The 24,847-nt window shown below is 43.6% G+C and overlaps 1 protein-coding gene across 2 annotated transcripts in view; it reads left to right on the top strand.

The window, feature by feature from the left end:
• The window catches only part of LOC145538615 (dynein light chain roadblock-type 1-like), a 518,123-nt gene that overhangs the window by 439,390 nt on the left and 53,886 nt on the right, over nt 1-24,847 (top strand). Inside the window, exons 18-19 of one of the 2 annotated variants that reach the window (XM_081570951.1) lie at nt 5,294-5,398; nt 16,811-16,941. The gene's annotated coding sequence lies outside the window, so the exon portion shown is untranslated. The remainder of the gene's footprint in view (nt 1-5,293; nt 5,399-16,810; nt 16,942-24,847) is intronic. The other variant, XR_014077101.1, reaches the window with a different exon arrangement.

Here is a 24,847-nt window from a genome sequence, read left to right as displayed (position 1 = left end):
TCGGCTTGCAGATCAGGGAGTTTATTTTATGCATGTCCAGGAGCCCTAGTCAGTTGCCTGGAATCCTTAATCAGGCTACAAGGAGAGGGATGGAGTGAGCCAGGCACACCCTGAGCAGGTGATTCCAATTTATAAATTAGATGCGCAATGGTGGATTTAATTATTTCAACATTCTCCATCAGATATTTCCTTTTCCTCTAAGCTCTGGACACACCTCCTTGGCTTTTGTTTTATAGCTGATGAAAAGTGCTCTTTTAAATATGTCATGCCCAAAAAACAAGAGCTGAGATGCTACAGACCTCAGAATTTATGACCTTCCTACAAGCCACTGGACTCATAGAGATCACCAAGTAGATTTAAAGAATTTCTATTAGGTTATTATGCTGAGGTTGTGTATGTACATGTGGGGTTTCTCTGTGGCTCTTACACGGCTCACAGAGATCTCTAACTTTCTGTACTCACTGAACCCAGCTCTCCCTTCACTGGAGGAGTGGAGGAAAGCATCTCAATCATGACTTTCTCTAGCACACACCAACCAGTGACAAACAACCACTTCGAAGATGGATGGAGCCAAAGTAACTGGGCTCTGGCATACACTGATTATGAGAGCTGTTCCCATAGGCATTTGATGGAGCAAGGTGCTTGTCAAAATCAGTGAACAGAGCTAGAGTGATGGGGACATTTAAAGAGCAGTGGATGCATCCAGATGATCATGAAAATAACATACTGAGCAGCAGTACACTTGCATATGTTTTGGGGTATAGTTCAGTTCAGACACTCAGTCGTGTCCTACACTTTTCGAGCCCATGGACCGCAGCATGTCAGGCCTCCGTGTCCATCACCAACTCCCGGAGTTTACTCAAACTCACCTCCACTGAGTCAGTGATGCCATCCAACCATCTCATCCTCTGTCGTCCCCTTCTCCTCCTGCCCCCAATCCTTCCCAGCATCAGGGTCTTTTCCAATGAGTCAACTCTTCACATGAGGTGGCCAAAGTATTGGAGTTTCAGCTTCAACAGCAGTCCTTCCAATGAACACCCAGGACAGATCTCACCTAGAATGGACTGGTTGGATCTCCTTGCAGTCCAAGGGACTCTCAAGAGTCTTCTCCAACACCACAGTTCAAAAGCATCAATTCTTCGGCACTCGGCCTTCAACTGAGAGCATCCAACTCTCACATCCATACATGACTACTGGAAAAACCATAGCCTTGACTAGATGGACCTTTGTTGGCAGAGTAATGTCTCTGCTTTTCAATATGCTGTCTAGGTTGGTCATAACCTTCCTTCCAAGAGTAAGTGTCTTTTAATTTCATGGCTGCGATCACCATCAACAGTGATTTTGGAGCCCCCAAAAAATAAAGTCTGATGCTGTTTCCACTGTTTCCCCATCTATTTCCCATGAAGTGATGGGACCAGTTGCCATGATCTTAGTTTTCTGAGAGTTGAGCTTTAAGCCAACTTTTTCACTCTCCTCTTTCACTTGCATCAAGAGACTCTTTAGTTCTTCACTTTCTGCCATAAGGGTGGTGTCATCTGCATATCTGAGGTTACTGATATTTCTCCCGGCAAGCTTGATTCCAGCTTGTGTTTCTTCCACCCCAGCATTTCTCATGATGTACTCTGCATATAAGTTAAATAAGCAGGGTGACAATATACAGCCTTGACGTACTCCTTTTCCTATTTGGAACCAGTCTGTTGTTCCATGTCCAGTTCTGTTGCTTCCTGACCTGCATACAGGTTTCTCAAGAGACAGGTCAGATGGTCTGGTATTCCTATCTCGTTCAGAATTTTCCACAGTTTATTGTGATCCACACAGTCTAAGGCTTTGGCATAGTCAATAAAGGAGAAAGAGATGTTTTTCTGGAACTCTCTTGCTTTAGCGATGATCCAGCAGATGTTGGCAATTTGATCTCTGGTTCCTCTGCCTTTTCTAAAACCAGCTTGAACATCTGGAAGTTCACAGTTCATGTATTGCTGAAGCCTGGCTTGGAGAATTTTGAGCATTATTTTACTAGCATGTGAGATGAGCGCGATCACTCACCTAGAGCCAGACATCCTGGAATGTGAAGTCAAGTGGGCCTTAGAAAACATCACTATGAACAAAGCTAGTGGAGGTGATGGAATTCCAGTTGAGCTATTTCAAATTCTGAAGATGATGCTGTGAAAGTGCTGCACTCGATATGCCAGCAAATCTGGAAAACTCAGCAGTGGCCACAGGACTGGAAAAGGTCAGTTTTCGTTTCAATCCCAAAGAAAGGCAATGCCAAAGAATGCTCAAACTACCGCACAACTGCACTCATCTCACACACTAGTAAAGTAATGCTCAAAATTCTCCAAGCCAGGCTTCAGCAATACGTGAACCATTAGCTTCCAGATATTCAAGCTGGTTTTAGAAAAGGCAGAGGAACCAGAGATCAAATTGCCAACATCTGCTGGATCATTGAAAAAGCAAGAGAGTTCCAGAAAAACATCTGTTTCTCCTTTATTGACTATGCCAAAGCCTTTGACTGTGTGGATCACAAGAAACTGTGGAAAATTCTGAAAGAGATGGGAATACCAGACCATCTGACCTGTCTCTTGAGAAACCTGTATGCAGGTCAGGAAGCAACAGTTAGAACTGGACATGGAACAACAGACTGGTTCCAAATAGGAAAAGGAGTATGTCAAGGCTGTATATTGTCACCCTGCTTATTTAACTTATATGCAGAGTACATCATGAGAAATGCTGGGCTGGAAGAAACACAAGCTGGAATCAAGATTGCCAGGAGAAATATCAATAACCTCAGATATGCAGATGACACCACCCTTATGGCAGAAAGTGAAGAACTAAAGAGCCTCTTGATGCAAGTGAAAGAGGAGAGTGAAAAAGTTGGCTTAAAGCTCAATGTTCAGAAAACTAAGCTCATGGCATTTGGTTTCATCACTTCATGGGAAATAGATGTGGAAACAGTGTAAGACTTTATTTTTTGGACTCCAAAATCACTGCTGATGGTGATTGCAGCCATGAAATTAAAAGACACTTACTCCTTGGAAGGAAGTTTATGGCCAACCTAGATAGCATATTTAAAAGCAGAGGCATTACTTTGCCAACAAACGTCCGTCTAGTCAAGTCTACGGTTTTTCCAGTGATCATGTATGGATGTGAGAGTTGGACGGTGAAGAAAGCTGAGCGCCGCAGAATTGATGTTTTTGAACTGTGGTGTTGGAGAAGACTCTTGAGAGTCCCTTGGACTGCAAGGAGATCCAATCAATCCATCCTAAAGGAGATCAGTCCTGGGTGTTCATTGGAAGGACTGCTGTTGAAGCTGAAACTCCAATACTTTGGCCACCTCATGTGAAGAGTTGACTCATTGAAAAAGACCCTAATGCTGGGTAGGATTGGGGGCAGGAGGAGAAGGGGACAACAGAGGATGAGATGGTTGGATGGCATCACTGCCTCGATGGACATGGGTTTGGGTAGACTCCGGGAGTTGGTGATGGACAGAGAGGCCTGGTGTGCTGCAATTCATGGGGTCGCAAAGAGTTGGACACGACTGAGCGACAGAACTGAACTGAGATGAGTGCAATTGTGCGGTAGTTTGAGCATTCTTTGGCATTGCCTTTCTTTGGGATTGGAATGAAAACTGATTTTTCCAGTCCCGTGGCCACTGCTGAGTTTTCCAGATTTGCTGGCATATCGAGTGCAGCACTTTCACAGCATCATCTTTCAGGATTTGAAATAGCTCAACTGGAATTCCATCACCTCCACTAGCTTTGTTCATAGTGATGCTTTCTAAGGCCCGCTTGACTTCACATTCCAGGATGTCTGGCTCTAGGTGAATGATCACACCATCGTGATTATCTGGGTCATGAAGATCTTTTTCATACAGTTCTTCTGTGTATTCTTGCCACCTCTTCTTAATATCTTCTGCTTCTGTTAGGTCCATATCATTTCTGTCATTTATCGAGCCCATCTTTGCATGAAATGTTCCCTTGGTATCTCTAATTTTCTTGAAGAGATCTCTAGTCTTTCCCATTCTGTTGTTTTCTTCTATTTCTTTGCACTGATTGCTGAGGAAGGCTTTCTTATCTCTCCTTACTATTCTTTGGAACTCTGCATTCAGATGGAAATATCTTTCCTTTTCTCCTTTGCTTTTTGCTTCTCTCCTTTTCCCAGCTATTTGTAAGGCCTCCTCAGACAGCCATTTTGCTTTTTTGCATTTCTTTTCCATGGGGATGGTCTTGATCCCTGTCTCCTGCACAATGTCATGAACTTCTGTCCATAGTTCATCAGGCACTGTCTATCAGATCTATTCCCTTAAATCTACTTGTCACTTCCACTGTATAATCATAAGGGATTTGATTTAGGTCAGGGCATAGACTTGGATTATTGTGATATAGAATGGTTTACCTTGGAAACAAACAGAGATCATTCTGACGTTTTTAAGATTGCATCCAAGTACTGCATTTTGGACTCTTTTGTTGACTATGATGGCTACTCCACTTCTTCTAAGGGATTTTGCCCACAGTAGTAGATATAATGGTCATCTGAGTTAAATTCACCTATTCCAGTCCATGTTAGTTCTCTGATTCCTAAAATGTCAACGTTCACTCTTGCCATCTCCTGTTTGACCACTTCCAATTTCCCCCGATTCATGGACCTAACATTCCGGGTTCCTATGCAATATTCCTCTTTACAGTATCAGACCTTGCTTCTATCACCAGTCACATCCACAACAGGGTATTGTTTTTGCTTTGGCTCTGTCTCTTCATTCTTTCTGGAGTTATTTCTCCATTGATCTCCAGTAGCATATTGGGCACCTACTGACCTGGGGAGTTCATCTTTCAGTGTCCTTTTTACCTTTTCATACTGTTCATGGGATTCTCAAGGCAAGAATACTGAAGCAGTTTGCCATTCCTTTCTCCAGTGGACCACATTTTGTCAGAACTCTCTACCAAGACCTGTCCGTCTTGGGTGGCCCTACATGGCATGGCTTAATTTCATTGAGTTAGACAAGGCTGTGGTCCACGTGATTAGATTGGTTAGTTTTCTGTGATTGTGGTTTCAGTCTGTCTTCCCTCTGATGCTAGTAACTTAATTGTGGGTGAAAGCTTCCAAGATGGGAATGCAAGTATACATTATCCTTATTGTATACGGAGGGTAGGAGGGAGCAGGAGGCTTGAAAAACTGAGACCCATCTCTGCCTAAATAAACAAGAGGTCTCTCGGAAAGGACTCTCAGAATCTTATTAATAGAAATCTGAAAAGGGATGTGAATAGATGTCTTTAACCAGTCTTCTGTCTCTAAGCAGATGATTGGCGAAGGGGCTGAAGCTGAACAGAATTCAAGAACGAAAAGCTTCAAACATGGACACTAATGACCCAACAGCCAAGGTCCTTGCATACTGGTAAAAGGAGTGAGTAACACTTTCTGAGAAACTCTGCCCGATGGACAGAGACCCCTGATTTTACTCTCTTTATACTTCTCTCCCTCTCAAAGTTAGAACACCTCCAGGAAACCATCTTGGTAAATCCTCACAATATCAGGTTGCAAACCGAAGGTCTAGATGTGGAAAGCACAGGTGTCAGCCTCTCCCAAGCTTAGAAACACTCCGCGGTGAAAATTCTATCACTCATTATTAGCTAAGTGACTTGTTCTCTGGAGATAGTTCCCTTGATTATTTTGAGAAAATTTTATATTCAGTAGGCACATCGCTCCATCTAACATCCATGTTTTCTTTCATGTGGTGTGTTGTGCTTAGTCGCTCAGTCATGTCGAACTCTTTGCGACCCCATGAGCTGTAGCCCGCCAGGCTCCTCTGTCCATGGGATTCTCCAGGCAAGAATACTGGAGTGGGTTGCCATTTCTTCTTCCAGGGGGCCTTTATCACCCAGGGATTGAACCCGAATCTCCTGAATCTCCTGTATTGGAGGTGGATTCTTTACCACTGAGCCACCTCGGAAGCCCTCTAGATGATTTGGTCGCCGGCTATTAGGGAAAGTCACTTACATCCTAAAGACTCCAGCTTCCTTCTCATCAATAAAATGGGATAATGCTACTAGTCCAGGTACTTTTGACGGTTGTTTGTAATGTTGGTGAAATTTTCTTTTTCAGTAGTCATGTACCTTTAAGAGTTAAGGGCTTGTTGTGGCTGGGTTTCTACTAGGAGGCTTGGTGAATCCTGCCATGGCCTTGGGCAGGTTGCTAATCACCTCCCTCCATGCTTCAGGTCACCTTGGGAAAAGTATTCTATCAACAACTTCCCATGGGGCTGGGGCGGTCCTCTGCTTAGAAATTGGGCTGACACCAGGCAGATCAGGAAAAGCCTGAAGCTCAAGCTTCTAGCCTCAGTCTCAAAGCAGACCTGAGCAACATCAACATCAGTTTACTTTACTTGTTTTTATTTTTTGTTGTTTTATGTTTTAGGCTAGTATTTATTGTCCATGCCCACATGCCAGACTGTGCTAAGAACTTGGCATGGCTTAGTGCATGGCATCCTCCTGTTTTTATCCCTAATTTACAGATGAAAGGCCACACCTCTAATGAGTAAAGCCGGGTTCCAGCCCAGGTCCATCTACTTAGCAAACTGGCCTGTTTTTGAGGCCAGATAGTATTTTCAGGGGCATTTCTGAAGCATGGGGCTCCCTTCCTGGTTCTTTTATGAACTTGATGCCCTTTCAAGCCTTGTTTCTCATCTTTATGGGTAATTTTCCTCTGAGCACCTCATGTACAGGGCACATGGTCTGGGGGTCACCAGGGACACACACAAAAATAGAAGATTCAGTTGCTGGTCCCAGGGTCTAAATTCAGCTTGGAAAATCAGAAATGTAGCCTAAGGCAGTGCTAAACTCAAGCAATTTAGCATGCCCCAGGAAGATGCTGAAGGTCCTAGTGATGGTGATGGGTCCTCACTCTCCTGCCTGGAACATTGAAGGCTGACCTTTCACCTGTGTGAGCTTAACTGTATACTGTAGTAAACTTCAGTTTAGCCTACCACCATGTGTAGTCATGATTGTTCCATGAGTCCCTTACTCCCCCATCTGTCTGTCAAATCTTTCTCACCCTTCAGATGTGAGTGACCCAGTGGCCACCTCTCTGGGAGGCCAGTCCAAAGTGTGCTTGTCACCTCTATCAGCATGGTGAATTTTCTTTTGTGTTACAGTCATTTGTGTCACCATGTAGAAGGAAAGCCCTGATTAGGAGGAATCTGTGTCTTTTATATATATAGTTGTATATATACATACAACATCTTAACATTTTAGTTATTTTGCCAAGAACTGGGATGAAGGTTTTACTTGCATATCTCACCTAATCCACACAGCAACACTCAAATCCAGGTTGTTAGAATCTCCTTTCCAGTGATGAAGAAATTGAAGCACAGTGGTTGAAATAAGCCAAGGGTCACAGAGCTGGGGCCATCTGTGCAACTCCACAGTTTACTACAGTATACAGTTAAGCTCACACAGATGTAATGTCAGCCTTCAGTGTTCCAGGCAGGAGAGTGAGGACCCATCACCATCACTAGGACCTTCAGCATCTTCCCCGTGCATGTTAAATTGCTTCAGTCGTGTCCGACTGTTTGAGACCCTATGGGCCATAGCCCCCAGGCTTCTCTGTCCATGAGATTCTTCTGAAAAGACTACTGGAGTTTGTTGCCATGCCCTCCTCCAGGTAATCTTCCCAACCCAGGGATCGAACCCGCATCTCTTATGTCTCCTGCATTGGCAGGCAGATTCTTTACTACTAGCGCCATCTGGGAAGCCCACATCTTCTTCAAAATATCTAGGGAGTCACTAACCACCTTCCGGTGAATCACCTAGAGGTGATCCCTGTAATTATTTCAACCCTGGGAGAAAACCTTTTCAAAAGAGCAAGACTCTGATCCATTCAGTTTGAGACAGAAAAGTAGGGGCTATTTTGAAATTCAAAGGGATCCTAGGGAAAGAGGAACCTGCAAACTATTCTAGACTGCAGAAGATCTTTTCTCAAACCCTGGAAATTTAGTTATTAAGTCAGACTGAGTCCTGTTCTGTCTTAACCTCTCCCACCATATTCTTTTACTTTGTAAAATTTGTATGGGACTATAGTTGCTTCACAATGTTGTGTTAGTTTCTGCTGTACAGAAAAGTGAATCAATTATACATATATCCCCTCTTTTTTGGATTTCCTTTCCATTTGGGTCACCATAGAGCACTGAGTTGAGTTCCTGTACCGTATACTCAGTTCCCATTAGTTGTCTAATTTGTACATAGTAGTGTATATATATCAATCCCAGTCTCCCAATTTATCCCACCCCCTTTGCCTCTTGGTATCCACAAGTTTTTTTCTCTACATCTGCGTCTCTATTTCTGTTTTGCAAATAAGTTCATCTGTACCATAATTCTCGCTCCTTCTCTACATACCAATTCCAGTCTCACCACTCACAGCTCCAGGTTCACCTTCCAGCAGGTCTGTGTCTAGCAGCCTCCCTGATTTCAGAGATGCTCTTCTTCCTCCCTCCCACTCTTCACCAAATCTTACCTTTCCTTCAAGCCTCACTGCAGAGCTCCATTTCCTTTAAGTAGTGAAACTGACTCTGCTCCCCATGATTACCCCCACCTCATCACCCCTCCCTTGGTGCTTGGCACCTGGAACTGTAACTTTCTCCTTTGTTAAACTGGGGGTTCTTCAAGGTTGCATTGTGCCGACATGTTTTGCTCAGGGTCTGGCAGCCGCTGGGTGCTGAGTCCATGTCTGAAAGTGCATGGTTTCCTCCAGGACCCCCACCCCACTGATTCCCCCAGGAGTACCCGCACTGCTATGGTATGAAGAGTTTTACTTCGCTTGGAAATACCTGCTTTTTCAAGAAGAGAATGAGGGAGAGAGCCTAATGTGACACAGAAGTTGTATTGCAAAGACTAATGTAATGGTGGCATTTTGGAAAATAGTAGAGTAGGGGAATGGGTTGGGAGTTTGAAGGGCACTGGAGTGACTGAGGCGGCCCACTGGATGGAGGATCCCTGCTCTGAACCTCTGATCCTTCATAGGCCAGGCTCGTGGCGAACCCACCTCTGTCCTGCGTGCCCATCCCCGTTCTGCAGATGAGGACATGGAGCTTCACCATGCAGAGAGCTGAGGCTCGTCCTGTAAGCACGGCTTGGGTCTCAGACTGCTCCCCCCACACTCCCTCCCTGGGAGCCCATTTTTGCCCAGCTGGGACTCCTGCCTGTACTCTGCATCCAGCCCTCCAGCCTCCTGCCTGCTTGCTTTGTTGTTGTTTAGTCACTCAGTTGTGTCCTACTATTTGGTGATCCCATGGATTGTATCCCTCAAGTCTCCTCTGTCCATGGTATTTCTCAGCCAAGAATACATGAGTGGATTGCCATTTCCTTCTCCAGGGGATCTTCCTGACCGAGGGATCAAATCCACATCTTCTGCATTGGCAGGCAGATTCTTTACCATCGAGCCACCTGGGAAGCCTACCTGCTTGCCCCCTCTTTATTTATCCTTCCTTCCTCTTGCTCTCTTTCTGTCCTCCGAGGTCTAATTTCCATTTTGGGGGTAGGGATGGGGAAGAGTTTAGTGAAGAAAGTGGGCCTGAATAAGGGGTATCCCCTTACTTGTGAGCCCAGCTTCTCCCCCTGAAACTCTGACTGCCACTGTCTTGCTGCTGTACCTCCAAGGCTGCCTGCTCACCTAGGAGCCAGTGTGTCTCCTGCTGGCCCCTGATTAGGTGGCGTGATCCAGCGCTGCACCGCTGAGCCACTTCTTAAATCAGATGCTCACTTAGCACAATCACCTTATTACAAGATGTTTAGCGCTATTGTAGTTTTACATACACATTTACAATTGATTTTAGGTAGAGAAGAATTCAGTTGTTGTGGGGTTGAGCCTGCATGTATATTCCATTTTTAGAAAATCAACTGCCAGCCATGGAGGCATTTATGAAGCCAGAGCTCTAATAAGAAATCCACAGTTGGTTCAGCAATGTGGGAGATTATGGAGGAGGAGCAGAAGAGAGAGATTGGAGAAAGCACTAGAAAAGGAGTCCCCCCATTCCCCTTTTGTTTCTATCCCTGGAGTCTGATGCAAGGTTCCTAAGTATGGGAAAGAATATTAGAGTTTTCATATGTCCGCATTTTACAGATGAGGCCAGGGACGCTAAGCAATTGGTGTTCATCCCTGCTGGGAAGCTATTTCCTCAAAATACATGGAGGCTGACCCTTCCTGGATGAATTTCTTGGTTACTATTACTAGGATTTCCCTGGCAGGGATCTGCCTGGTGACAAGACCATGTTGACTTGCTACAGTAATGGATTTTAGAGCTGAGGACTAAGCCACACTCATCATGGTCTTTCCTTTCCTCTCAGCACTTGCTCAGGTTTTTGATGGGAGCTAAGTTGTGTCCCACCTGGCTAGGCTCTATCACCACCACGCCAGTCTGTGCCTTATATAGGCAGCTGTCATTGACTCTCTTGGCCCATTTTTCCAATATCAGCCCCTGAGAAATGTTCTCCACTGATTCTTACCTAGCACTGCTGTTTCTTTGCAGGGCTCATCCTCCCCCCTGTCCCAGCCTGCCTTTCTGAGACTTCCTCCAGTTCCTCCCCTTCTCCTACTATCCCCACCATTTACATTTTACCCACTTCAGGGCACTAAGAAGTTTTACATACTATCTTAACTTTCACATGCATGGTAACTGGGGCAACCTTCTAGTTTATGTGGCCATGAGATTTCTGGAGGGCTTCCCAAGTGGCACTAGTGGTAAAGAATCAGCCTGCCAGTGCAGGAGAAACAAGAGATGCAATTTCGATCCCTGGGTTGGGAAGATCCCCTGGAGAAAGGAATGGCAACCCACTGTAGTATTCTTGTCTGGACAATTCCCTGGACAGAGGAGCCTGGTAGGCTGCAGTTCATGGGGTCGCAAAGAGTTGAAGATGACTGAAGCTACTTACACACACGTGCATGAGGTTTCTGGAAGGCCAAGAACGTGATAACAACAGCACATTGTGATACCAGAAGAAAGGGTACATTTTCTTTTAGGATCTTATCATCCAACCAAACAAAACCTCTTTCATGACCTCAGATGGAACCTACTGTTCTTGTCATGATTCTACAAATGCAGATCGTGGGTGCTTACAAGAGGTTTTGGGGAGGAGGGATGAATTGGGTGGTGGAAAACACCCCAATACTGTAGGAAAACAACTTTAAAGCTATGGCAGGGTAGCAGCAAAATCCTGTGGTTACAATTGGCTGTAAGGGATGGTAGACTCTATGGGGTTTTAGGATTATAGAAGACTGATCACTTTTAGCCCCATTCCTTCAGGGATCAAAGGGATAAATGTACATAAAGAAGATAGATGGGATGGAATAGTGTATGTTAACTGCTCAGTTGTGCCCAATTCTTTGTGACCCCATGGACTGTAGCCTGCCAGGCTCCTCTGTCCCTGGAATTCTCCAGGCAAGAATATTGGAGTAGACAATGATGGAGTAGATGTCATCCCAAAGTGGGTCTCACATGATAGGTTATTGTTATGGATTGAATTATATTCCCCCAAAAGATATATTGAAATCCTAATCTCTAGTGCCTCAGAAAGTAAACTTATTTGGAAATAGGGCCATTGCAGAAATAATTTGTTAAGGTGAAGTTATAGTGAAGCACTGTGCTGTGCTTAGCTGCTCAGTCATGTACGACTCTTTGCAACCCCATGGACTGTAACCCTCTAGGCTCCTCTGTCCATGGAGATTCTTCAGGCAAGAATACTGGAGTGGGTTGCCATGCCCTTCTGCAGGGGATCTTCCCAACCCAGGGATTGAACCCAGGTCTCCCACATTGCAGGTGGATTCTTTGCCATCTGAGCCACTAGGGAATCTCAAGAATACTGGACTGGTTAGCCTTATCCCTTCTCCAGGGGATCTTCCTGACCCAGGAATTGAATCAGGATCTCCCACATTGCAGGCAAATTCTTTACCAGCTGAGCTACTGGGGAAGTCCTATAGTGGAGCAGGAGGGCCTTTTAATCCAATGTGATTACAATGTGTCCTTCTAAGAGGAGAGAAACAACAGTGAAAACACATGAAGACGAGACAGATATTGAAGTGATGTACCTGAAAGCCAAGGGACAACGCCAAGGATCTGCCAGCCAATCACTAAAGCTAAGAGGGAGGCCTAGGGCAGACTTTTCTTCAGGGTGCTCAGAAAAAAGCAACCTGCTGACTCCTTGATTTCAGGCTTCCAGCTTCCAGAACTGTGAGAGAATACGTTCAATCGTCTGAAGCCATCCAGTTTGTGGTATTTTGTCATGGCAGACCTAGAAAACTAATACAGTTATCAAAGGGAATTTAGATCTTGTAAATCAGCACATCTTGTTTTGCCCACATTAAGGGAAGCCAGAAATATGAGGCAATGCATGAGACTGAAGACTGTATCCAAACAAGGCAGCTGTCAACTAAATGCCAGTTCTCATTCTGGTGCCAAACCATATCGCCAGCATCACTGTCTCTGCTAAAACTAGAATAATAACCATAATAACCACCATGTGGGGAGTATATTGCAAGGATAAAGGAAAATACCAGAATAAGTTGGTCTTTCCTGCCTCATTTCCTCTTGTACTGGTAAATAGAAATGTACAGTTGATGCCACTTTATGAAGTAAACACACACGATATAGTTTACGTCCAGATTCTATAAATTTCATATTTTAAAGTTTCAAACATATTTTTTAGAATATTAGTTTAAAATTGCTAGTAATGCTTTCTTAGAAAGGACTGTTTTTTCCTCTGAAACGGTATCTCTTAATGTTTAATTTTTATGTGTTTATTGATCCTTGAAATTCACACCTGGGGATTGCTATGTATATTCTTATCTGGACATTTTGAAGTCTACCTTCTATTTCAACCTTCCCTGAGATCTGCAAACAGTGGTTCTCAGTGCGGGGTGACTGTGCCCTTCAGGGGATATTTGGCAATGTTGTAATCACTTGTGGAGGAAGCTATATTGACATCTAGTGGATAGAGGTCAGGGATGCTTGTAACGTCATCCTGCAACATACAGGAAGATTATCCCAAACAAAGAGTTGTTGATGGTGTTGTTTAGTCCCTTAGTTGTGTCTGACTTTGTGGCCCCATGGACTGTAGCCCACCAGGCTCCTCTTTCCATGTGATTCTCCATGCAAGAATACTGGAGTGGGTAGCCATTTCCTTCTCCAGGTTATTTCCCAACTCAGGGATTGAACCCGTGCCTCCTGCATTGGCAGGTGGATTCTTTACTACCAAGCCACCTGGGAGTTATCCAGCCTCAAATGTCAGTGGTGCCAAGGTTGAGAAACCCTGCTCCAGACCAGTCTGAGTTTTCTCCCTTACAGTATTTCCAGCATTTTCTGTGTATTCTAATTCTGGACATGTACTTATCTTGCATCTGGTTTTGTATTGTTCTCTTGATTGTTTCCATCGCTGAGCAAATGTGAATTTTGATCCCAGGTCTTTCATTTATCCAATTGTATAATTTTGGTCAAGTCATTAAACTATTCTATGCTTCAACATCCCTATCTGTAACATGAGATAATAATATTTAATTTAGGGGTGGTTTTAATGATCAAAGTCAATGCACATAGATAATGCTAGCTGACATTTACTCAGTGTTTGCTGCGGGCCAAGGACTGTGCTAAATACTTTAGGTTTCTTATTGTTCACTTCTTCTTCAAAGCAGCTCTGTAAGGTTAGTGTAACTAGTATCCTTTTTCATTTCATATACATTTGGTAAACTCTATCCATTTCTGTAATTACTGCTTCTTCCAAGTGGGGTGCTCTGTGCTGGGCTGAGGGTAGAAGGAAGACTGTCCTCTAGACTCGGGGGTCTAAAACCCCTGGGCCACTTACTAGTACCAGTCCATGGCCTGTTAGGAACCAAGCCACACAGCAGAAGGTGAGCAACGAGCAAGCAAAACTTCATCTATATTTAAAGCTGCCCCACATTGTTCTCATTACCTCTTGTCAGAGCAGCAGAGGCATTAGATTCTCATAGGAGCATGGACCTGAACCCTAAAGTGAAGGTGGAATATCCTGAGATTGCCACAAAATAGAAATAAAGTGTAAAATAAGTGCAATGCACTTGAATTATCTCAAAATCATAACCCATCCTGCAATCCTGTCCCCACAACCCCATCCAAGGAAAAATTGTCTTCCATGAAACTGGTCTCTGGTGCCAAAAAGTTGGTGATGCTTCTCTAGACTCTTGACCATGGACATGTCAAGAGTCAAGAGTCTTGCATGTCAAGATTTGCCTGTCTTGGCCCATGTCCCTGTCTAGTTAGCAGGGAACTGGCTCCGCTCCACATGTCTCCTCTACCTCCTAGAACCATCAAACTTGCCCAGGCATGTCCTTCTCATGAAGCAAGAGAACCAGCTTTGCTGGGCAAGTGCATTTAAAGCCTTTACTTGCCTCCGGTCTCCTAACATCTCATTGGGCAAAGCAAGTCACGTGGTCAAGTACTGAGTCAAGGCATGGTGAAAGAGATGCCATCTGAGGTGGAGCCCACTGCAGAGAGAGATGGCAAAGGGAAAAGATGAAACCTCCATGCCGTTCTTGCCGTCTATTGCAGCTTTGCAATTATAAACCATTCTATCAATCAGTCCCACTTGCAAGGAGCCCTGGGGCTCTCACCCCACTAGAAAAATTGGTGTCAGCTTTGCAAGAAGTTCTGCTTCCCTCCTTCCTTTCATGGACTGTGGCACACACATTCCAGGGTGTCGGTTGTTGAAAGTTTCCCACCAGGGCCCGGTGGTGCTGTCCTGCTCATGGGTTCCTGGCTGCAGGAGGCAGGCCTTCCATGTGTTCTGGGGAGCCCGACAAAGAAGGACAGTGCAGGTTTTCCCCTCACCCCCAACTATTAAAGCATTTGTAGACATAGCAAGAGATGTTAAACCAGGAGTGGGGGAAAACAGGCCACTTTGAAAAGCCTTTAGAAAGCCTTCTCTCCCATCTGTTCAGCTCGTGGGAAGGCTCTGTTTCCCGTACTTAAAGGATTTGTAAATTCATTACCAGCAAGTAAAATGTACAAAGCGCACACAGAGACATCGAGGTCTGATTCACCATCTGCTGGGGAGTTGCATACATGCAAACAGAGCAGGGCTGTTCCCGTCAGTAAGAGGGGTGGACACCAGCCCAGCCGGGCCCCAGAGACTCCATTGGGCAGGGCAGGGCCCTTCATTGTAAATCATTGCACCTGGGGAAGGGCTGCACTCCTGTAGGCCCTGGAGCAACGCCTTCTTCCCCCCATTTAACCCTCTGGAGCTGGAGAAAACCAAAGGTTTGCCATAAAATGTAGAAAAACCTCATCATGGCTTTCCCAGACTCTTAGCAGAGATGGAGCAGAAAGTGAAAGTGTTAGTCGCTCAGTCATGTCCACCTCTTTGCAGTCCCAAGGACTGTAACCCTCCAGGCTCCTCTGTCTATGGGATTCTCTAGGCACGAATACTGGAGTGGGTAGCCATCCCATTCTCCAGGGGATCTTCCCAACCCAAGGATTGAACCCAGGTCTCCCACATTGCAAGCAGATTCTTTTCCCGTCTGAGCCACCAGGAAAGCCCAAGAGATGGAGCAGAGTTCAGGTGAAAACCACTGCATTTCCCTGGCCTCAATGGGGTCAGCTTGGCTGGATGTCAGTGGGAAGAGCCATTGGCATGACTCTCTCTCTTGCTGAAGAGATCTTCCAAAGCCCTATCCCACCCTCTGTTCTTGCTAGTTCCAGTGAAGTCCATTCAGGGCTGGCCTTGGCAAAAGTGTGAAGGAGCGGAGTCTGTGCCTGGTCATCTCCCAGCTCCTTGCGCCTTAGTGCTGCCTCCTAGCATCCGCAGCTGTGACCTCATGACTACTTCATACAGGCTCCTACTTCCTTTCCCTCTGAGCCCAACACGGGCTTCATGCTAAGCCCTCTTTGCTCTTTACCCTCTTCCCACCCCTCGCCATCATGTCCTAGCTCAAACACCCCAACTGCCCCATCCATGTGATTATATCAACTGCACCCCATGCAGATGGAGGTTTCTGCACTGCTGCTGTGCTGGGCACCCCTGTTTCTTCAGGGTCAACCCTGACTCTCTCACCAGTCCTTCCAGGGAGGGGAGTGCTGACCCTAAGTCCACACTAGCCTCTCGTGCACAGCTACCACCCCTGACATGGCTTGTTGACCTCAGTCTTCCTTCTTGCCACCTTCCTCCCCTGTCAATAAGAAAGTCCTGTTAACCAGTATACGCCTTCTGACCACCTGTATGGACTCCACAATGACCCTGTCTTCTTCATTGTAAGGCTCTTTGCTGAGCTTGCCCCCTTGGGCTCCCACACACTGCCCGTAGGTGGACTATCCTCAGACACCTTTTCTGCCCCCCAGGTGTGTTGCAGGTCTCAGGGCCCACCATCCTTCTGTCCACTGGCTGCCTAGGTTTCCTCTCTGTGATGCATTTCCCAGACATCCACCTGTGGGAGTGCTCTGCATGTTCTGTGCCTGAGCAAAGATGGAAGACAGGGCTTAGGACCCCATAAATGCCCCAGTCCAATCACTGACAAGCTGAGTCACCATTCACTCATTCCACAAATATTTGTTGAACACAGTGTCAGGCATATTTTAAACTGCTGGCTAAGTGAGCTAGGCAGGGTTCCTGCCATCTGGGAATTTATAATGAAATTGAAGGGAGACAGATGATAAAATCCAAATAAAAAAATCCAAGCTGCAGTAAGTAGTTATACAAAGAGAAGGATGCAATAACCACATAGTAAGTCATTGAGATGGGGTGGTGTTGACAGGGGAACATAGAGAATCTGGGTGAGTTCTATCTAAAGAGGTGCTTCTCACCAGGGACCTGTATCAGAAGGAGCCAAGAACCTAGCGAGCAGGGAAAAGAGTTCCAGGCAGAGGGAATGGCATGTGAAAATGTCCTGAGGCAAGAACGAGCCTGATGTGTCCCAGGAACAAGAAAGAAGACCAAGGTGAGTGTAGCCTAGCGAATAGCATGGGGGTGATGCCTGGAGGGTGGAGAGGTAGGCATGGGTCCGGACCACTGGGACAGTAAGCTGTGGTAGATTTTATACCAAATGCAATGATAATTGTGTGTGAGGTTTTAGGCAGGAGAGAAGTACAATCTGATTTACATTTTAGAGGGATGTTCTGGCTGCTGCAGGGAAAGTGGGAGAGAGATGCTGGTGACTTGGGCTCCAGCAATAGCTGTACAGATGGTGAGAGAGGGTCTACTTGGGGATGCACTTGGAAGTGGAGACAAGAGGATTCACTGACAAATTAGATGTGAGTTAATGGAAGGAAGCATCAAAGCTAAGCATGAGAAAGTCTCCTCCCTGTGATGAAGTCTGGTGTCCTCCCTACAAAAAGGCTACATATTTCAATGGGCATTAAACAGTAGAAGGACAATTAAATGTGAACCTGGCTCTGACTGAGATCTTATTTTGGCAACAAAACAAGTAAGCAAAGGCATACCACAGTGCCCTAGCCTGCCAAAGACAGTACTTTGGTGGAGATTGTTGGACTCACCATGTTCCTCTTCTCCTTTTCTCCTCTGCATGTGCAACCCTGGGACATCATTGTCCTTCTCATCCTCCTTGAGCTGGCTCACTCCTTACTGGTCCTTCAGGTCCCAGCTAGCTCTGGATGATCAGGAGTTCTCAGACAAGACTGAGTTTTCCTCTCATCCTGCTACTGATATTGTCTGTCTATTTCTCTTCTTAGTTTACAGCTCTTTCATGACTGATCTAAATCCCCACTGTCTAGCAGAGTTTACAGCTCCTGGTCGTTACCCCAGTTTGTCGACTTAGTCAAGAAGTCTCTTCTCTCCATTCCCCAACCTCCTAGCCACCTTGCTGTTGTCTCTTGGGACTGAGCTGTTGAAGTTTCCGTCTCAGTCCTCTCTGCCTGCTCAAATCCCGATCAACCTTCAAGACCCAGTGCAACCGCCTTCTGCTCCATTGAGATGCCCAGCTCATGTTCATGTTTTTCTCCCTGGAACTGCTCACTTTTCCTTACTGCTCTGTACAGACAAGTTGACAGGGTAGATCTGATGCTGCTATCCTTAGAAAAGCCTGCTTGCAAGGTTGGCCCTTGGCTAGTAAGCAGGTCTCTACAGTCATAGGACCTTCCCCAAATGGTAAGAGTGGCTTGCTGTGTCTAGACTGTTTGTGCTGAGTATGTGCTTTCCTTCCAGAAGACTGGAGTTTTGGTCTAGGCACATGCATAGACATGTGCCTATGTGACCAGCCCCCATAATAATCTCAGGCCCTGTGTTTCTGATGGGTTTCTCCAGGCAGAAAGGTCACATATGTGTTGCTGCAATTTTATTGCTGAGGGAAAAGTATATGCTGTGCGTTCAGTCTTGGGAAGGAGAGAGCAAGAGGAACCCTGCACATGGGTTCCCCTAGAAGCCCACTGAGCCATTTTGCCTTATGATCCAGCTGTGTGCCTTGACTGTGTACGCGTGCTAACTTGCTTCAGTTGTGTCTGACTCTTTGCGACCCCATGGGCTGTAGCCCACCAGGTTCCTCTGTCCATGGGATTTTCCAGAGAACAATACTGGAGTGGGCTGCTGTATCCTCCTCCAGGGGATCTTCCAGACCCAGGGTTTGAACCTGCATCTCTTGTTTCTCCTGCATTGGCAGGTGGGTTCTTTACCGGTAGTGCCACCATCATTGTAATAAACATTAGCCATGAGTACAATTATATGCTGTGTCCTTATGTAACTCCCTCTAGTGAACATCCAAACATAGTCCCGTGGGCCCCTGGCACCTACTCATTTGGAATCTCAGCGTTACTGTACCATTATGTGACTGCTTTTTATTGTGACATAATGAATTCTTTGTATGTAGGCCTTGTATCCCCTCCCACAGGATCCTGAAAGACAGAAATATGCCTTATATGTACTTCTATCTTATACAAATAATTGCACAAAACACTCAGCAGAAAGCCAAGAAATACCTGCTGAGACAATGAATGAATAAATGAAAGAAACATCAAGGCCACCAGTGGTTGGGGACATGGCTTCGTGGCAGACTGTGGGCAGGTAGCAGAGATGCTTTAATGCAGGTAGCGCTCGGTGTCCTAACTCCTGGGGCCAAAGAAAACTGAATTGATTTGACTCCAGTAGAGTTTCCAAATAATTCCCGGAATCATAAGGCAGCCAAGGAAGGCTCTGCTACAACTCCAGGGAGATAAAGACTGCTCAGCACAGATGCAAGAAGAAATATCGATGCAGACCCAGAGCTGTTTGCAAGCTGTATATCTAGAGCCCAGAGACTCACGTCCTCAGCATTGTACCTTGTACCAGATGGTTTCAGAGCAGCTGTTTGTTGGCGTATTTGTAGCCCCAGAAGTATAGGGAGGTGGTCACGTTTGCATGTAAACATAGATGTGTGTTCAAGCATGCGTGCTAAGTCACTTCAGTTGTGTCTGACTCTGCGACCCTATGGACTATGGTGCACCAGGCTTCTCTATCCATGGGATTCTCCGGGCAAAACTGGAGCGGGTTGCCATGCCTTCCTCCAGGGGACCTTCCCGATCCAGGGATCAAACCCAGGTATCTTATGCCTCCTGCACTGGCAGGCGTGTTTTTTTTTTTTTTTCACCACTAGTGTCACCTGGAAGCCCTGTAAACACAGACACTTCGCCACATTTACTTGCAAAATTACGTGAGTGGGCATATATGCTTATATATGCATGAACAGACATGTTTCACATATGCCTCTGTGTGTGTGTGTGTGTGTATGTGTGTGAGCTCAAATGAGTTTGAACAGGCTTGCAAGCATAATGACATGAGTTCATGCACTTGGAGTATGTGGGCATGTGTTTTTGCATGCACCCAGGCATGCTGGAGTGAGTCTGTGCACATGTGTGCACGTGCATACTGATCTTTTCTTATCTTTAATAACAGCTGCTTTAATAACATCTGCAGCTGAGCGACCGCACTAACTGCTGCGGCCCCACCGTGCTATCAGGATTGCTTCAGCCCTTTCAGGATTACCAGCGCTCAGTGCAGTTTAAATATATCTCCAGGCTTAATCCCTAAACAAAGATGCAATGATTTCTGCTAAATGTGTTGGATTATTTATTAAGATAAAGTCAAGGATACGAGAAGCCACATCTAGTGGGATGGTGATTACCATTCAAGATGGGAGGTCATCAAACAAGATGTACTCCCATCCTTCCCCACCCCCACACACAGGGAGGGAGGGAAAGAGAGAGAGAGGGCGGGAGGAGGCGAAAAGAAAGGAAAAGTCAGTGAATGATTGCTAGAGGCAGAAGGGTCATCATCCTGGGTGACAGCAGGTCATGCACACACAAGCACCAGCACACTCAGTAGCCATGGGATAAGGCTCAGGCCACTCAGCAAGGGTCATGAACCAGGACTGGACCCTGAGTGAGAATCCACTGTGAGTGTACAAAGGACAATTAAGCAGCTTCTGCTTTCAAGGAATTTCCAACTGAGTGGTGGGCCAGGGGAACAGAGAGAGAGCCATCGCTAACCCAGCGGAAATTTCTGGGCAAATTGGAAAGATACTCCTCCCATCCCCATCCTCCAGGTGCACACAGTCATGGACTGGGAAGCATAGCTGGGTGGGTGATCTGGGGGGATCTCAGCTCATCAGGTACCCTTGTACACTGAGCCTGAATGATTCAGATATAGCACCTTGAGCCCATTGAGAGAAGGCCAGAGGGATGAATGTGGATGAAGCCTGGCCTGCTCCAGGGACCAGGTGGGCCTAAGGAAGGATGATCAAAGAAACTGCTTCTCCCCTTGATTCTGCCACATCTGGAGTCAGGGTGCTCCCTTCTCCTCTGACCCATATCCCCAGTCTTCCTGCTGCTTTCCACAGGGAGTTCTTGGTGTATAAAAACAGCTCAGACTTGGAATCTGGAAATGGAGTTAAAGTCAGAAATAGCCACAGCTTTCTGTGTGAGCTTGGATGAATAACTGAACTTCACACTTCAATCTCTTCAGTAAAATGGGATGACGGTTTTTTTTTTTTTTTTATGTGTTGAGGTCCAACTGAGACAGAAATTATTCCACAAGCCAATGTGTGTAACCCACATTAGATGCCATAGGGTGAAATGAGAAGTCACAGTCCTAACCTGAATGAAAAGGCAATTCATGTGTTTATTGATATGGTTGGATTAAATCTACCATTCTATTTTTTCTACTTACCCTCTCTGTTCTTTTTATAATTTCTTTTGTATTGACTAATTTTTAAAAATGTATTCCTCCTTTCTCTTATGGTAACCATAAGTTTGTTTTCTGTCAGTGCGTCCATTCCTGCTTTGTTAACAAGTTCATTTGCATCATGTTTTTAGGTTCCACATATAAGTGATATCATATGATATTTATCCCTAACTTACTTCACTTAGTATGATAATCTCTGGGTCCATCTATTTTACTGCAAATGGCATTATTTCATTCTTTTTAATGGCTTAGTAGTATTCCATTGTATGTATGTACCACTTCTTCTTTATCCACCTGTTGATGGACACTTACATTGTTTCCATTAGTGTTGCTATGAACATTGGAGTGCATGTAGTTTTTCAAATTAGAATTTTCATCTTTACCAGATGTATGTTCAGGAGTGAAATTGCTAGGTTTTATTGTAACTCTATTGTTAATTTTGTAAGTAGCCCCTATGCTGTTCTCCATAGTGGCTGCACTAATTTACATTCCCACCAACAGTGTAGAAGGATTCCCCTTTTCTTCACCAACATTCATTATTTGTAGACTTTTCAGTGATAACCACTCTGACTGGTGTGAGATGATACCTTATTGTAGCTGTACTGATGAATTTTTATTACACTATTTTATCCCTTTTGTTGACTTATTAACTATAATTCTTTGTTGTATTATTTTGATAACTGTTTTCAAGATTATAGGACACATTTTAACTTATCAGTCTACCTTCAAAGAATATTGTGCCACTTCATGTATAGTATAAGAACCTTTAAGAACCAATGGTATATGTCCACTTGTTCTTTGTTCAATTGTTGTCAGATAATTTCCTTCTATACATATGATAGAAACAACACTACATTTTTCTTTAAACAATGAATTATCTTTTAAAGTGATTTAAATAAAAAAGAAAAAATATGTATATACATACACTTACTCACATAGTTATCATTTTCTATACTGTTCACTCCTGGATATTGATATGTATTTCTATTTAGTTTCACTTTCTTTTTACGTTTCTTGTAGTGCCAGTTTGCTGGTGCCTAATTCTTTCAGATTTTTCATGTCTTTATTTTGCCTTCATTTTAAAAGATATTTTTACTTGATATAGAATGGGAGGTTGGGAGTGTTAATCTTTCAGTAATTAAAAGATGTTTTCCTACTATCTTCTTGCTTACTTTGTTTCTGTTATCTTTTTTCAGAACTATGCTGTTATTTTTATTCCTCTGTACATAATGTGTCTTTCCCTGGCCATCTTAAAGATAGCATTTTAACATTTATCATTCATTTTAAACAACTATGATAATGTTTTATTTGGCAAAATCCAATATACATTACTGAGAAAATGTTTTAGCAAGTTAAGAATAACAGAAAACTTTTTTAACCTGATAATGGTAATCCACAAAATCCTACAGCTAACATTGTCCTTAATGATTTTCCCTAAGATCAGAAATGTCCACCCAACTACTTCTATTAAATATTGTGCTGGAGATGATAGCCAGTGAAATAAAATATAATAAAGAAAAAGATAAGTGAAATGTCTTTATATACAAACAATGTAAGTGTCTATACCAACATGAATATCTTTGTAGAAAATTCTATGAGATATTATATAAATAAAATATATAATATATGGTTTGGTTTAGTGGTGGTATAGTTGCTAAGTCACGCCCGACTCTTTGTGACCGCATGGACTGTAGTCTGCCAGGCTCCTCTGTCCATGGGATTCTTCAGGCAAGAATACTAGAGTGGGCTGCCATTTCCTTCTCCATATTATTTCTACCAGAACTAGTGAGTTTGACAAATTGCAAGATGAGATCTATGTATAAAAGTCAATTTCATGTCTATATATTAACAAGTAAGAATCAAAAATTGAAATTTTAAAAATAGCACTTATAATATCTTTAAAAATAGAAAATACTTGACAAAAGATTTCATATTCACTGAAAGCTAAAAAAACATTGCTTAAAAACCACATGAGTCCTAAATAAATGAGAGTTAAACACTGTGTTGGTAAATTGACAGATTAATGTTGCTAGGATGACAAATCTTCCCAAATGGATCTATAGATTCAATGCAATCCCAATAAAACTCTTAATAAGATTTTAGGTAGAAATTGAAAAGTCAATTCTAAGATTCACATGGACATACAGAGAATCTAGACTCCACAAAATAACTTTAAAAAAGGTGAAGAACTAACACTGCCTAACTTAAAAACTTACTATAATGCTGCAATGATCAACACAGTATGACTTTGGCATAAAGTTAGACAAAGAATTCAACTGCATAGAATTGAGAGTCCAGAAATAAACCCGTACAAATATGGACTGCTGATTTTTTACAAAATTGCAGAGGACATTCTGTGTAAAAAGAATTAAAAAAAAATTGATGGAACAGTTGAATATTCATATGCAAGAAAATAAACTTTGATCTATACTCCTCATCATATTAATAAAGTAATTCAAATTGGATCATAGACCTAAGTGTAAAGCTCTAATAAACTTCTAGGGAAAATCCTTGTGACTCAGGGTTGAGCAAAGATTTCTTAGGTATGACACCAAAAACTTGTTCCGTTAAAAAACAAACAAACAAAATAAATGATCAATTGGACTTCATAAAAACGAAAGCTTCCGTTCTTTTCAAGTCTCTAGTCAAGTAATGAAAAGACAAACCATACCCTGGGAGAAAATATTTGCAAAGTATATATCTCACAAAGGATTTGTATTCAGATTATATTAATTAATTCTCCAAACTCAATAGTAAGAAAACAAATAGTCAAATTTTTAAAAATGGGCAAGAGATTTGAACAGACACCTTACCAAAGAGATATACAGATAGCAAAATAAAGAGGCAACTAAAAAGTTGTTGAGCAATATTAGCTTTTAGGGAAATGCTCATTAAAGCAATAAGAAGCCACTATATATCTACTGAAATACTAAAATGAAAAAGATTGACATTATTATGTATTGGAGGGGGTTATGGCAAAGCTGGAACTCTCATAACTTTTGTTGGGATTGAAAGTGTTACAACCACTTTGGAAAACATTTGAATGTTTTTTTAATTAAAAATAGAGATTTCCCTTGTGGGCCAGTGGTTGATAATCCACCTTCCAATACAAGGGCCATGGATTCAATCCCTGATCAGGAAACTAAGATCCCACATGCCGTGAAGCAACTAAGCCTGAACACCATCATCACCAAGCCCATGTACTCTAGAGTCCATGTGCTGCAGCAAGACAGGGCTGTACCACAACTAAAGAAAGCCCATGTACCGCCACAGAAAGAGCCTACATGCCACAGCCAAGACCTAGTGCACCAAAAATAAAACAAATTTTAAAAAATTATAAAAACAAAAAAGAAAATCTTTTTAATTAAAAAAATAAAAATGCACATGTCATATGATCTAGTCATTTTATTCCCAGGTATTTAACCTATGAGAAAGGAAAGCTTAAATCCAAGCAGAGGTTGTACTTCAGTTTTCCTAGCAGCTCTATTTGTAATACCCAAAACTAGCAACTATATAAATGTCCATCAACAGGTGAAAGTATAATTCAACTGTGGCATATCCATACAGTGGGATATACCAGGATATAAAAAGGAACGATTTCTTGACATTTTGCCATCTATGTTGACATTTATCAACATGGATGAATCTGAAAATAATTATGTTGAATGAAATTTTAA

The sequence above is a fragment of the Giraffa tippelskirchi genome, chromosome 1 (assembly GCF_054371585.1).
Source record: "Giraffa tippelskirchi isolate mGirTip1 chromosome 1, T2T-mGirTip1v1.2.pri, whole genome shotgun sequence".
NCBI classification, from domain to species: domain Eukaryota; kingdom Metazoa; phylum Chordata; class Mammalia; order Artiodactyla; family Giraffidae; genus Giraffa; species Giraffa tippelskirchi.
Note: the sequence above shows the minus strand (reverse complement) of the source record. Positions and strands in the feature narration are given on the sequence as shown.